This window comes from Coregonus lavaretus (genome assembly GCF_964263955.1).
Source record: "Coregonus lavaretus genome assembly, chromosome: 4".
Lineage (NCBI taxonomy): Eukaryota > Metazoa > Chordata > Actinopteri > Salmoniformes > Salmonidae > Coregonus > Coregonus lavaretus.
This window is the reverse complement of record NC_139991.1, coordinates 53,920,808-53,937,025: the sequence shown is the minus strand read 5'-3', so window position 1 is coordinate 53,937,025 and position 16,218 is coordinate 53,920,808. Positions and strand designations below refer to the sequence as shown.

At 45.7% G+C, this 16,218-nt stretch overlaps 1 pseudogene across 1 annotated transcript in view; it reads right to left on the bottom strand.

Moving 5' to 3' along the window:
* LOC311128164 (transmembrane protein 132C-like) overlaps window positions 1-16,218 on the bottom strand; it is a 190,420-nt pseudogene that overhangs the window by 31,194 nt on the left and 143,008 nt on the right. Inside the window, exon 4 of the transcript in view lies at window positions 15,650-15,836. The product of the transcript in view is annotated as a transmembrane protein 132C-like (transcript). The remainder of the gene's footprint in view (window positions 1-15,649; window positions 15,837-16,218) is intronic.

Sequence of the window (16,218 nt, the reverse complement as noted above, 5' to 3'; positions counted from 1 at the left end):
GCAAATTCAGATAGCTCATGTTCTGAAAGAGCTGCAAAATCTGGACCCCTACAAATCAGCTGGGCTAGACAATCTGGACCCTTTCTTTCTAAAATTAGCCGACGAAATGGTCGCAACCCCTATTCCCAGCCTGTTCAACCTCTCTTTCGTATCGTCTGAGATCCCCAGACATTGGAAAGCTGCCACGGTCATCCCCCTCTTCAAAGGGGGAGACACTCTAGATCCAAACTGTTACAGACCTATATCCATCCTGCTCTGCCTTTCGAAAGTATTTGAAAGCCAAGTTAACAAACCGATCACTGACCATTTCGATTCCCACCGTACCTTCTCCGCTATGTAATCTGGTTTCCGAGCTGGTCATGGGTGTACCTCAGCCACGCTCAAGGTCCTAAACTATATAATAACTGCGATCGATAAAAGACAGTACTGTGCAGCCGTCTTCATTGACCTGGCCAAGGCTTTTGACTTATTGCCAGACTAAATAGCCTTGGTTTCTCAAATGACTGCCTCGCCTGGTTCACCAACTACTTGTCAGATAGAGTTCAATGTGACAAATCGGAGGGCCTGTTGTCTGGACCTATGGCAGTCTCTATGGGGGTGCCACAGGGTTCAATTCTCGGGCCGACTCTATTCTCTGTGTATATCAATGATGTTGCTCTTGCTGCTGGTGACTCTCAGATCCACCTCTACGCAGACGACACCATTTCGCAGACGACACCTCCAAACGAGCTTCAATGCCATACAACACTTCTTCCGTGGCCTCCAACTGCTCTTAAACGTTAGTAAAACTAAATGCATGCTCTTCAATCGAACGCTGCTTGCACCCGCCTGCCCAACTAGAATCACTACTCTCGCCGGGTCTGACTTAGAATATGTGGACAACTACAAATACCTAGGTGTCTGGTTAGACCGTAAACTCTCCTTCCAGACTCACATTAAGCATCTCCAATCCAAAGTTAAATCTAGAATTGGCTTCCTATTTCAACAAAGAGAGTGAGACCCGGAAAGTTGGTGCCGAAAAAGTAAAAAAAACCAAGAAAGGGCTCTTGAGGCTGGCTCTGCTAAATGTGTGAAATTATCCGATTTATTTGCTAAAAGTTCTGGTTCTGCTGGTCTGAGTGCTGTGTCTGTGAGAAATGACATATCAGCTGCTGTAGTGCAGTCGAAGTAGGAGGAAAACAGAGAAAGACACACTGACACAGAACATGTAGCCTACTGCTGCCAGTTAGGCCTAATATTTTGGCTCTATATTGTATGATATATATGTTTATACCTACTATAGTAGGCTAATTAGGGAAAGGGGATTCGTTGGAACATTTAGACACTAGGCTACTTGCAATATGCACTGTACAAAACATTAGGAACACCTTCCTAATATTGAGTTGCACCTCCTTTTTCTCTCAGAACAGCCTCAGTTCGTCGGGCATGGACTACAAGGTGTCAAAATCTTTCCACAGGGATGCTGGGCAATGTTAACTCCCATGCTTACCAAAGTTGTGTCAAGTTGGCTGGATGTCCTTTGGGTGGTGGACCATTCTTGATACACACGATAAACTGTTGAGTGTGAAAAACCCAGCAGCGTTGCAGATCTTGACACACTCAAACCGGTGTGTCTGGCACCTACTACTACCCCGTTCAAAGGCACATCTGTTGTCTTTCCCATTCACCCTCTGAATGGCACACATACACAATCCATGTCTCAATTGTCTCAAGGCTTTGAAATCCTTCTTTAACCTGTCTCTTCCCCTTTATGTACACTGATTGAAGTGGATTTAACAGGTGATATCAATAAGGGATCATAGCTTTCACCTTTTCAGTTTATGTCATGGAAAGAGCAGTTCCTAATGTCTTGTCCACTCAGTGTAGCCTAGCAAGTGATTAGATTGGCTTTTATAACACATAGGCAAGGCAATAGCCATCTACTAGACATTTATACAGTGCTTTTTACCAAACACAAGTCATCATGTATTTCAATAAAGGTCAATTCTGGGACTGTCTGAGTATATATATATTTTTTATCAATGTTTATTCGCTTCTGAATATCAGTCTCTATCACGTTTCAGGAGAAGACCCAGATGCAGACAGTGTCAAAGTAACAAAAGTTTATTACAAAAACAGGGGGCAGGCAAACGACAGGTCAAGGGCAGGCAGAGGTCAGTAATCCAGATCAGAGTCCAAAAGGTACAGAACGGCAGGCAGTCTCAGGGTCAGGGTAGGTAGAATAGTCAAAACCGGGAAAACTAGAAAACATTAACTTGAGAAAGACAGGAGCAAGGGGAAAACCGCTGGTATGCTTGACGAAACAAAACGAACTGGCAACAGACAAACAGAGAACACAGGTATGAATATGGGCGACACCTGGATGGAGGTGGAGACAATCACAAAGACAGGTGAAACTGATCAGGGTGTGACAGTCTCAGTGAGTGGGTTTATGAGCTGTAGTAACGAGTGACTCTGGTGTCGGATTACATTACATAGGCTGGAAAGTCCCGCTTATCTCCCACTTATTTAATTCGCTGATAGGCCTGTCACTACTTGGCGGAAAGATATGCATACTGGCACACTGTCAAACGAAGCACAACGCTGGAAATCTATCTGCATCCACAATAACTAGTCTCGGCATCATTCTTTGACAAACACAGAAGGTTGTATATTGAATTCAATAGAAGAAAACAGAGAGAGGGAGAGAGAGAGACTGCCAGTTTCTTAATGTAGCCATTGGCTGTATTATATAGCCAAAACATTAAGGAACTGGTAGTCACTCTCTCTCCTTCTCTATCTCTGTTTTCTTCTACTGAATTATATGTAGCATAATATTTAAACACTTAGCTAAGTGGGCAGGAGGGAACACTTGACATGCACTAATTTGAAATATGTTGTTAGGCTGTTATAAGATATTATATAAGCCAATGGTCATCTATAATTCCTTTATTCAGTGATTTTCTTCATCTAACATTTGTATTTAAACATTCACAACTAGAATGGGTAACACTTTATTTTAAAGGGATACTTTGGGATTTTCAGATGAACTCGTGGATAACATTTTTATGTCTCTGTGTCCAGTATGAAGGAAGTTAAAGATAGTTTCGCAAGCCAATGCTAACTAGCATTAGCACAATGACTGGAAGTCTATGGGTATCTGCTAGCATGCTAGTACATACCAGTTATTGTGCTAAATATATATATAAATGTGTTTATTCATTCACAACTAGGATGTTGCAGAGACAGCTCAGAGGTGAGTGCAGCGGGGGTAGGAAGAAAACAGAGAGTTCCTTAATATGTTGGCTCTATATGTAATAGCAATTCACACTTAGGAGTTACAGACAGACAGACAGACAGACATAGACAGACAGACAGACAGACAGACAGACAGACAGACAGACAGACAGACAGACAGACAGACAGACAGACAGACAGACAGACAGACAGACAGACAGACAGACAGACAGACAGACAGACAGACAGACAGACAGACAGAGACAGACAGACAGACAGAGTTGAGGGAGGAGTTGAGCAGTTATTTATTCAATTGACTTATGCTGGTGGGAATTAATGATTTCTGGGCTCTGGCGGTTTTGTAAAGATGGACTCCGTATCTGCGGCCTGACGGTAGGAGCTGGTACTCCTGGTTAAGTGGGTGTGTCAGGTCGGTGGCAATTCTCGCTCCTGCCCTCACTACTCTCTCCAAGAACAGCGCCATGTTCTTGAAATTAACTCCACTGATTTTGCTTGACAGCTTTACTATTTTATGTAGTTGTTTTTTATTTGCGATGGATAGCTGATTGTACCAGGCTTGGAAACAGAATGTGAGAACACTCTGAACAAAGGATGTGTAGAATATGGTTGTTATTCTTTTATTGACCTGATATTTATTTAATTGCCTCATAAAATACAGTTGTTGTTGTCCTTTTTTGTATATCTGTTGTGTGTTTGCAGTCCAGGAGAGTTTTGAGTCAATTATAGTTCCAAGATATGTATATTGTTCAACTGATTCTATTAATTCTGAGTCAATGTGGATGGGGTTGTGTCTTCTTTTATAGTTCTGAAGTTTATTGTCATTTCCTTTTTTTTTCATTAAGAAGGAGTCTGTTTCCCTTGCACAATTGGGTGAAGTGTGTTATTTCTGTCCTGTAGTCATACTCGGACCCCTCTATTACCGCGCACGGGCTGGTGTGGCTGAAATGCCAGGGCTGAATTTTTCATCAATATCATAGCAGATGTACAGTGTGCCATTACGAATTTCTGTAGCCTTACTATCCTGTTGCACTATTCCATTGTATTACATCTACAGTATATTGCCTTATCATGTTTTCATTCTCTTTCAACTGTGACGATAACAACCGCAATAATGAAATAAGTCTCAAATACTCATCTGAGACCAGGGATAATCCAATCGATTGTAACAACAATATTGTCTAAGGAACACAGCCAAGTTATCTTAATTCAGTGTATACCCGCTTCCTGGTTCATTCAATGTTACGCCCCAAATAAATGAACCATGGTAAAACCACTTCATGTGTGCTGTGCAGTTGGCTCATGCACATACAGTATGTTTCCATGGTGACTTATACAGGTAAGGCTCATGACTCCAGGCTCTTACACCCTAAAGGTAGTGTGTATGTATTCAAGAGAAGTAGGAGGGCATATCAGCGTGTGTGCGTTTGTGTGTGAACTGAAATTTGCCTAAAAAATTCAAAAATTCCCTCAAATGGGAAATATCCATTGCCGACTGGGCATAGGGCGCTGTCAATTTCAGCACTCCGGAGCCCCGCGACCCCTGTCTCATGAGTGGCAGCAGAAGATAGCCCTATTTGGTAAAAGACCAAGTCCATATTATGGCAAGAACACTCAAATAAGCAAAGACAAACGACAGTCCATCATTACTTTAAGACTTGAAGGTCAATCAATACGAAAGTTTCTTCAAGTGCAGTCACAAAAACCATCAAGCGCTATGATGAAACTGGCTCACATGAGGACCGCCACAGGAATGGAAGACCCAGAGTTACCTCTGCTGCAGAGGATAAGTTCATTAGAGTTACCAGCCTCAGAAATTGCAACCCAAATAAATGCTTCACAGAGTTCAAGTCACAGACACATCTCAACATCAACTGTTCAGATGGGACTGTGTGAATCAGGCCTTCATGGTTGAATTGCTGCAAAGAAACCACTACTAAAGGACACCAATAAGAAGAAGAGACCTGCTTGGGCCAAGAAACATGAGCAATGGACATTAGTCTGGAGTCCAAATTGGAGATTTTTGGTTACAACCGCTGTGTCTTTGTGAGACGCGGTGTGGGTGAACAGATGATCTCCGCATGTGTAGTTCCCACCGTAAAGCATGGAGGAGTGGTCCTCCTGAGGTCCTCATGAGTGGCGCAGTGGTCTAAGGCACTGCATCGCAGTGCTAGCTGTGCCACTAGAGATCCTGGTTCAAATCCAGGCTCTGTCGTAGCCGGCAGCGACCGGGAGACCCATGGGGCGGCACACAATTGGCCCAGCGTCGTCCAGGGTAGGGGAGGGAATGGCCGGCAGGGATGTAGCTGAGTTGGTAGAGCATGGCAATTGCAACGCCAGGGTTGTGGGTTCAATTCACACGGGGGGCCAGTATGAATTATTATTTTTTTAAATCATATTTAAAATAATAATGTATGCACTCACTAACTGTAAGTTGCTCTGGATAAGAGCGTCTGCTTAAAAATGTAAAAAAGGAGGAGGTGTTATGGTGTGGGTGTGCTTAGCTGGTGACTCTGTCTGTGATTTATTTAGAATTCAAGGCACACTTAACCAGCATGGCTACCACAGCATTCTGCAGCGATACGCCATCCAATCTGGTTTGGGCTTAGTGGGACTATCATTTGGTTTTGAACAGGACAATGACCCAACACACCTCCAGGCTGTGTAAGGGCTATTTTACCAAGAAGGAGAGTGATGGAGTGCTGCATCAGATGACCTGGCCTCCACAATCCGCCGACCTCAACCCAATTGAGATGGTTTGGGATGAGTCGGAAGGCAGGGTGAAGGAAAAGCAGCCAACAAGTGCTTAGCTTATGTGGGAACTCCTTCAAGACTGTTGGAAAAGCATTCCAGGTGAAGATGGTTGAGAGAATGCCAAGCGTGTGCAAAGCTGTCATAAAGGCAAACAGTGGCTATTTGAATAATCTCAAATCTCAAATATATTTTTATTTGTTTAACACTTTTTTGCTTACTACATGATTCCATATGTGTTATTTCATAGTTTTGATGTCTTCACTATTATTCTACAATGTAGAAAATAGTATAAATAAATAAAAAACCTTGAATGAATAGGTGTGTCAAAACTTTTGACTGGTACTGTATATATTTTCATTTCGTAACATTGTCGAGATGTTAATGGTTTTGATTTATAAGCAATTCTCCTTTTATACACTTGATCTATTTAATGATGTTGTGTTTAGAAACTTTTCCTTTGACATTTAAATGGCATTTATCTGACAATTTATTCTGTTTTTATATAGACATTTCGTTAGATCTTTTTGCAATATTAGTTATGTATATTTGCTGTTATCGAAACGTTATAAATTCTGTTCATTTCTTTGAAATATTGTTGATAAAATATAATTTACTGCCCTTTCTCGTCCCTTTGAGGAACCAATGCTGAAATTAACGTGAAAATAAAACAATGGTTCCTCTAAAACTTCTGACTCCTGTGTGTGTGTGATTGTGTATAGCTATTTGAACCGCAAATCTACTTTAGTGTGACTATGTGTGCATGCGTCTATGTTAGAGCGCTGTAAAGGTGTGCACATGTCTTCAGGAGAGGTATGTGTTTAAGAACGGCTGAGGTGTGATTGACGGGGTCTAGTCTGTGTGTTTCGCAGGGCACTCCCTTAGCATTCAGCTCTGCCTCTGCAGGGGCTCAATCTCGCCCATCTGGCCTTGGGGGTGTGAGATTTGCTGTGATGCGGGTGGCACCTGAACCAGGCCAGCTCATCCTCGACTCTCCCGCTATCCCCCCTCTCCTCCCTGGGGCCTGGACCTGCCGCCTGGGCCCTCCTGGGGCTAAGAGTGGCTGGTGGAGAGCATGCCTTATTAATGGCCCATGGTATGACGCTCTGGCCCAGCGGTTGATAAGCGATCCAACATACACAGAGAGACACACACACTGATCCACTCACACACATACACCAATCATTACCACACACACTCGGCTTGAGGAGCGGACCATCCAGCGCGTCCTGACCCAGCAGGGGAGGATTGCCTCCTCACACACACGCTTTTCTTAAGATTGCACACAGAGAGGGAGGGAATCGATTAAAGGCCATTACACCTCTGTGCGGTTGGGGGGGGGGGTTGATCGGGAGATGGATGATTTGTGTGTAAGGACCAAGCGCGGCTCTGATATTCGTAGTAGGCCTCAAGCTCAAGGACGGACCCAGCTAGAGGGGCTTTAAAACACACGCATGCACAAACAGCAGGATGATTAAGAAGGCTATTGATCAGTGCGCTGGGCTCCCTTTAGGCTATGTGTGTGCATCCGTAAGGATGGCAGGCATGCTCTAGGCTCACCAGCAGCATCACTGACAGGCAGGAGATGACACACAGTGCTCACACAAACCAACAACGCTCACACAGGAAGATGGGTATCGACCGGAGGCATCTTGGGGACAAGGAGAAGAATGCCCAATTGCTGTTGAACACATTGAGGGGGCCAAGTCAGGCTTGTGTTATTGCTTTGTTATTGTGATATTGTTAGGCCTCCTACTATGGATTGACTCTGACCTTTTTGTGGTTCATCTAACACTGGGGGCTGAGGAGAGCTGATCCTGGATCTGTGGTAATGAGCTATAGCTCAGCCTCATACTATTCTATAGCTCATCCTTACTATTCTCCAGTGCAAACCTGTCTTCAGTAACTGAAAGCTAAGGAGAGAGGAATATTTCTGTTTTCTGTATATCCACACCCATGTTTTCCCCAGAGAAATAAACAGTTTTCAACCAGTAAGTTCAATACACTCTGAGAATGTTATATTTTCAATGGTTATGGCCAGGGATGAGGGCGGCAGGCACAGCAATGAGCAGGAGGCTGGAAATGCATTGGCTGATAAATGGAATGACAAGATGAAGATGGCAGAAAGGGAAAAATCTGCAAAATGGTATTTCATCAATGACATCATTCACAGAGATATGTCAGTCATTTCCAACAGGTCTAGGGAAGGAAAGGGTAGGCTAGTTCAATCACCAGTTTTCATAACATTTACATTTTAGTCATTTAGCAGACACTCTAATCCTGTGACACTCTGGCTCCATGGACTTTGATATTTGAGCCAGGGTTGTTCATTTTCATTTGTTTGGGTGTATTTCTATGTTGGGGTGTCTAGGTTGTTGATTTCTATGTTTGGTGATTGTGCTTGATTAGTCATGTGACTCCCAATCGGAGGTAACGAGTGTCAGCTGTCGGCTCGTTATCTCTGATTGGGAGCCATATTTATACTGTGTGGTTTCTCCTTGGTTTTGTGGGTTTTTGTTCCAGGTTCAGTCATAGTCACTGTAGGACTTCACTATCGTCATTTGTTTGTTGTTTTCGTGGTTGCTTTTATTTAATAAAGTCATCATGTTCACTCCACGCGCTGCGTATTGGTCCGCTTCTTCAGACGATCGTGACAGAAAAACCCACCACAAAAAGACCAAGCAGCGTGTCAAGCGGCAACAGGACCTACCTACACAGGATTTTTGGACTCCCATAAAGGATTCATGGACATGGGAGGAGATTCTGGATGGTGAGGGGCCTTGGGATCAACCGGGAGAATATCGCCGTCCTCGTGAAGAGCGGGAGGCAGCTAAAGCCGAGAGGCGGCGATATGAGGAGGCAGCACGGAGGCAAGGCTGGAAGCCCGAGAGTACTACCCAAAAATTTCTTGGGGGGGGGCTAGAAGGGAGTGTGGCGAAGTCAGGTAGGAGACCTGCGCCTACTCCCTGGACTGACCGTGGAGAGCGAGAGTACGGGCAGACACCGTGTTACGCAGTAGAGCGCATGGTGTCTCCTGTACGCAGGCATAGCCCGGTTCGGTACATTCCGGCTCCACGTATCGGCCGGGCTAGACTGAGCATTGAGCCAGATGTCATGAGGCCGGCCCCACGCATCCGGTCACCAGTGCGTCTCCTCGGGCCGGCTTACATGGCACCAGCCTTACGCATGGTGTCCCCGGTTCGCCTACATAGCCCGGTGCGGGTTATTCCACCTCCCTGTACTGGTCAGGCGACGGGGAGCATACAACCAGGTAAGGTTGGTCAGGCTCAGTGCTCAAGGGAGCCAGTACGCCTGCACGGTCCGGTATTTCCGGCACCACCTCCTGTCTCCAGTCCAGTACCACCAGTGCCTAAACCACGCACTAAGCCTCCTGTGTGTTCCCCGAGTCCTGTGCGTCCTGTTCCTGCTTCCCGCACTAGCCCTGAGATGCGTGTCCTCAGCCCGGTACCTCCAGTTCCGGCACCACGCATCAGGCCTACGGTGCGTCCCCAGGGTCCAGTATGCCCTGTTCCTGCTTCCCGCACTAGCCCTGAGATGCGTGTCCTCAGCCCGGTACCTCCAGTTCCGGCACCACGCATCAGGCCTACGGTGCGTCCTCAGGGTCCAGCATGCCCTGTTGCTTCTCCCCGCACTAGCCCTGAGATGCGTGTCCTCAGCCCGGTACCTCCTGTTCCGGCACCACGCACCAGGCCTACGATGCGCCTCAGACAGCCAGAGTCTGCCGTCTGCCCAACGGGGCCTGAACTGTCCGTCTGCCCAACGCCGTCTGAACTGCCCGTCTGCCCAACGGGGCCTGAACTGTCCGTCTGCCCAACGCCGTCTGAACTGCCCGTCTGCCCAACGCCGTCTGAACTGTCCGTCTGCCAAGCGCCGCAGGAACTGCCCGTCTGTACTGAGCCTGCAAAGCCGCCCGTCTGCCATGAGCCTTCAGAGCCGTCCGCCAGACCGGAGCCGCTAGAGCTCTCCGCCAGACAGGAGCAGCCAGAGCCTTCCGCCAGACAGGATCAGCCAGAGCCTTCCGCCAGACAGGATCAGCCAGAGCCTTCCGCCAGACAGGATCAGCCAGAGCCTTCCGCCAGACAGGATCAGCCAGAGCCTTCCGCCAGACAGGATCAGCCAGAGCCGTCCGCCAGACAGGATCAGCCAGAGCCTTCCGCCAGCCATGAGCAGCCAGATCCGTCAGCCAGCCATGAACAGCCAGATCCGTCAGCCAGCCATGAGCAGCCAGATCCGTCAGCCAGCCATGAGCCGTCCAGCCAGGATCCGCCAGAGCCGTCCAGCCAGGATCCGCCAGAGCCGTCCAGCCAGGATCCGCCAGAGCCGTCCAGCCCGGATCCGCCAGCCAGCCAGGATCCGCCAGAGCCAGCCAGCCAGGATCCGCCATTCAGTCCGGAGCTGCCCCTCAGTCCGGTGCTGCCCCTTAGTCAGGTACTGTCCCTTAGCCCGGTGCTGCCCCTTAGTCCGGTGCTGCCCCTTAGCCCGGTGCTGCCCCTTATCCCGGTGCTGCCCCTTATCCCGGTGCTGCCCCTTAGTCCGGTGCTGCCCCTTAGTCCGGTGTTGCCCCTTAGTCCAGGTGGGGTTAGTTGGAGGGTGGTCATGGGGAGGAGGCTACTGAAGCAGGTTGTAACTGTGGTGGGGTGGGGATCACGACCGGGGCCAGAGCCGCCACCGTGGACAGACGCCCACCCAGACCCTCCCCTAGTCCTTATGTTGGTGCGCCCGGAGTTCGCACCTTTAGGGGGGGGTACTGTGACACTCTGGCTCCATGGACTTTGATATTTGAGCCAGGGTTGTTCATTTTCATTTGTTTGGGTGTATTTCTATGTTGGGGTGTCTAGGTTGTTGATTTCTATGTTTGGTGATTGTGCTTGATTAGTCATGTGACTCCCAATCGGAGGTAACGAGTGTCAGCTGTCGGCTCGTTATCTCTGATTGGGAGCCATATTTATACTGTGTGGTTTCTCCTTGGTTTTGTGGGTTTTTGTTCCAGGTTCAGTCATAGTCACTGTAGGACTTCACTATCGTCATTTGTTTGTTGTTTTCGTGGTTGCTTTTATTTAATAAAGTCATCATGTTCACTCCACGCGCTGCGTATTGGTCCGCTTCTTCAGACGATCGTGACAAATCCAGAGCGATTTACAGTTAGTGCATTCATCTTAAGATAGCTAGGTGAGACAGCCACATATCTCAGTCATTGTAAGTACAATTTTTCTCAATAAAGTAGCTATCAGCAAAGTCAGTTAATTAACAAAAGGCAAGGGTGTGGGATTATTTAAGATACTCTTTGAAGAGGTAGGGTTTCAGATGTTTTTGGAAGATGGGCAGGGACTCTGCTGTCCTAGCATCAGGGGGGAGCTCGTTGAACCATTGGGGTGCCAGGATAGCTGATTCTTGACCATTTAATGGCAGGCATTATCTGTTATGAAATGATTGTCTCACATATTGCCAACTGGACTGTACCTTGACTCATTCTACTGTTCACTTGGAGTGGGGTTTGTAGTTCTTGATTTCTCATGCCTGGGTATTAGCAAATAAATATTTATTTTGTAGGGCATTCTGCCATCTGAAGAAGTAATAAATACCAGTATTGATTATTTCATCAGGACTCACTGTGATGTATACCCTCCTCATTAATTACATATTGATTTATTACACAAATTGTTGGCTTGATAATCTGTGGGTTTTGGTTATTGTGTATTTTCTTACCAGCTTGACAACTGAGCTCTGATTCCTGTTAGGGACTAAATATTAAAGCACTGCTATTTTCTTTTCTCATCTGTGATAAAGCCTGTTTAGGACCGTTAGCGGTTCTGAAGGCCTTTTGATTAAAATGAGCTTGGGTCCTTCAGTGTGCTGAAGTCAGGCCCTGCCCTGTTCTCTGAGCTGCTGTGAGGTTAGGAGCCTGACAGTATGAGGAGAGTAAAAACAAGCTAACATGAAAACAAACACACAAACCACACAAACAGAGGCGGACAGAAAGGGCTAGTCTTGGAAATGAAGCTTGACACAAATAGATGTTGCTGTTTTAAGACAAGGTATAGAAAGAGAGAGAGAGGGTGAAAGTGTGTGTGTATGTGTGAGAGCGAGCGAGAAAGAACAAGAGAGAGATATAGAGTATGAGAGATAGAGAGAGAGAGAGAAAGCAGCCGTTAAGCCCTATCAGCTGAAATAAAACAAATCCTCACCAGAATCTGGATAGCGTTTGATGGGAGCTGACTTTTCCCGCACTACTTTGTTTGATTTCTGTTTTCTCACAGCGACTTAAGAGTGTGGTGAGAGGGGGAGCCAGGATAGAGATTGGCTTTTTTTCACGTGAGAGAGAATTAGTGCTGTCGACACACACTCCAGGAAGACAAAGCAGTGAATTAAAACCCAACATATCCACAAGAGGACTTAATTAAGTTATGAGGGGTATTAAATGCACATGAAGACAGCCAATGCTTCCTAGAGAGTAGCTTGCTCAGCATGCTAGCGGACAGCCCCACTCTGCTAGCTAGGCTACTATTACCACTGACTGGCTGCTATGTCAGTTCATTAAATGCTTCTTAGAGGATACTTAGTATGCTAGCATGCAAGCAGACAGCCCCAATCTGCTAGCTAGCTACAGCAAGGTACTATTACCACTGACTGACTACTAGGTCTTTACCTAAACACAGTTCTTGACAGAGAAACAACATGAATGATGGGAGGCTGCCATCTCTGGCTGGTGTGATGTTGTGATTGTTGTGTGTATAAATCACTGATGCAGGACAGCTTTCTCTTTTGACTTATCTCCTTAATCTCCCCTCGCCTTTAGAGGACATTACTTTGACATTGGGATGAGTGAATGTTTGTCTTGATTGTCGACACTTTGTCATTACCCGTCATGTCACCAATGTAGACATAGCTTGGAACACTTACATTTAGGCAAACCCCGGTTATTTCAGATAATAGCACTAATCCATGGGACTATGTTAGAGAAATGCTAATGGTAGTGATTAGAGTGCTATGGAACTGTGAGCATAATACTAATATTAGCATTTGACAGAAAGCAAGCTTTGAGGTTGTTAATGAAATGCTAATGATAGTGTTTCTGATATAAAGAGCTTTCTTATAATGAGAAAACAGAGACAAACATCACTAGAAATTGAACAAGAAATATGCATGGGAAGGATGCAGGATGCTGTACTTTTCTAACCTCTGATGACATGTACTCTTTCAAGCCTGTTAATGAAACGGATGGTTTCTCTCTCACTCCCCTCTCGCTCTCTCACACGTCTCTCTCACTGGCACATTATTTTTCTCTCTCTCCTTCTCCTTCTCCTTCTCTCTCGCTCTTCCTCTCCCCCTCTCTCTCTATCTCTCTCTCCCTCCCTTTGCATGTTCATTGTTTAGCGTGCTGTCCGTGGTCCTGAATTAATTGTTCTAATTTCTTTCTATCATTTACACATTTCTCTCAATCCTGACAGAAAGACAATGAAGTGGGTGACTGTGTGGGGAGGCAGAGAGGCAAAGGACCAACAGGTCTATGGGTGAACGAGGACAGGTGGCACTTTATATCCAGAGTAGCAGTGATGATTGGCACCTAGTGGTTTCCCCTGCCAAGACAGACAGCTCCCGTCATTAACTGAGTGTAATCATGTTTTCTCTCTATCTTCAATCTCCTGCTCTCAGAGTGTAATATCCACCAGGTTCACATGTCTACTTGTAAGATGTAAGCCAGGGATGAGTCATAAAGTAATAATGGATGGGCCATACACTCGGAACCAACGCTGTCAACATGCTGTGTTTGTGTATATATGTGTGTGTGTGTGTGTGTGTGTGTGTGTGTGTGTGTGTGTGTGTGTGGTATGTGTGTGTGTGTGTGTGTGTGTGTGTGTGTGTGTGTGTGTGTGTGTGTGTGTGTGTGTGATGAGGAAAGTTAATAAGAGTAGAAAACCGTAGCCTGACCATGTCTCTCTCAGTGTATGGGCATTGGCACAAACATAATGGGGCCCCAGCCATTACAGACAGAATCACACCTGGCTCCCACTACTTCTTGAAAAGACTCAAGATGTTCTCAAATGTTTTCCACAGCGATCCATCTTTACTTTCCTCTTCTTTCCTGCTATTACTCTAAGTCATTTTATTTTCTAATCGAATGTATTACATACTGTCCTCACTAGCTAATTAAAGGATTGAAGTAAAGTCTATGCTTTGCTTTGTTACATCACAGACCCTAGTAGCAACTACAGAAGCAGGAGGAGCTAATCGTCTGACAATAGGGGAAATATCAGACCTATTGGAGTGGAGCCAGCCAAAGGTTAAAGACACAGTAGAAGTCTATGTGTTGTTGTCATGGGCTGAATACATAAATGTTTGTGGGGGTGAAGTGCTTTCTCACCAATTACCATAAGAGCTTAGAAGGTATTTGATTTCCACACAACCCATTACCCGCCACAATCTGCAGTTTGGAAAATTACAACTAAAATCTGCCTGCACCATACATTTTTATTTTCATGGTGAAAAAAACTAACATCTACAACTCAAAACAACACTGAAAGCCAAAAAGTTGCAAACTATTTATCATAAATAAATATGCATTATTGTAATACATTTGGCTGTCTAGAGTCACTTGCCGATGTACAGTATCCATTCGCTTTTTAAAAGGATTATCCTGAGTCCAAACTCAATGTCACGCCCTGGCTCTGGGGACTCTTAAATGTTGAGCCAGGGTGTGGATTTTCTATGTTTAGTTTTCTATGTTTTTTGTTCTAGATCGTTTAGTTCTATGTTGGCCAGGGTGGTTCCCAATCAGAGGCAGCTGTAGCTCGTTGTCTCTGATTGGGGACCATACTTAGGCAGCCTGTTGGCACCAGTTAGTTTGTGGGATCTTGTTCCGTAAAGGTTTGTGTTGTTGTAACCTCAGGACTTCACGTATTGTTCGTTTTGTTGTTTTGTTCGTGTGTTGTGTACCTAATAAAATGTACGCTTATCACGCTGCGCCTTGGTTCCACGAGTCATCAGTAAACGAGCGTGACACTCAATTCACTTCTCAATGATGGAAAGTATCGAAAGCTCTATTAGCCAAATTACAGCCAATTAAAAAGTGCAGGCTTAGTGTTTAACCAAAGCAGAGAGGTCTGGGCTTTCAACACGGAACTTCAGCTTGTTCACCTCACTACTCAGACACACCACTTTCAAAATGGCATCCTAGCTTCACAGTCAACACATAATGATCATATCATTAAAAGGTTCAAAAAGAGCAATTTGACTTTCCTCAGTTTTTTTCAGATACAGGCAGTAGACCGAGACAAAGACATCAAAGTGTTAGAGCAGGAGGAAATCGATGATATGAGTGTTTAGAATTGCAAAGAGAGGTAAAAACAATCAGTACAGCGGGTGTCAGCTTTGGAGAGAGGAGAGACAAAGCCTCCTGCAGAGTGTAGTCAGCCATGTGAGGTAAAGCTGCATGCATGCACGCACACACACACACACACACACACACACACAAACTGACATGCACACACACACACACACACACACACACACAGTCTGGCATGCACACACACAGACACACAAACAGACGAGAGACAAAGCCTCCTGCAGAGTGCAGTCAGCCATGTGAGGTAAAGCTGCACACATACACACACATTCTTTCTGGTTCCTCTGGGGCGCCACTCACCATGGCCAGTGGCACAATGCCACCCAGGTCCTGTGGAGCCAGGCGGATGAGGGTCTGGATCTCGTCAGTGAGGGAGCGAGTTAGAGGGTACTCCACCTGCCACGTCACCACCCGGCTGCCCAGTGGGTCCAGCAGCCCGTTCACCTCCAGATCCACCTGGACGACCCTCTGGTAGCCCGCCTCTGGTCTGGGGTAGAAGGGAGAAGAGGTATAGAGAGGTGGTTTTTATTTGTCTGCCAAGTGATCTTCGGTGTTTAGAAAAGGCACTATGATGTATTGGCATTATTATTATCATTGAGACAAAAAGAGACCCTGAAATAGAAGGGAAGAGCGCGTGCCACACAGACAAGTATTCCTAAAAAAAGAGAGCTGTTAAATAGTATAACATGTATCTAATGAAACCCAACCTGAGTTTAGTTTAATTCTGCCACACACTCCCCCAGAAGCATGAGGGAGAAAAAAGCAATTTACTTTTGTTCCTCCTTGGCAAAGCATAACACTGGCTCTCCACTGATTGTGATGCAAACAAAGATGCAGAAAAACAATGAATACAAAAATCCTAAACTTAT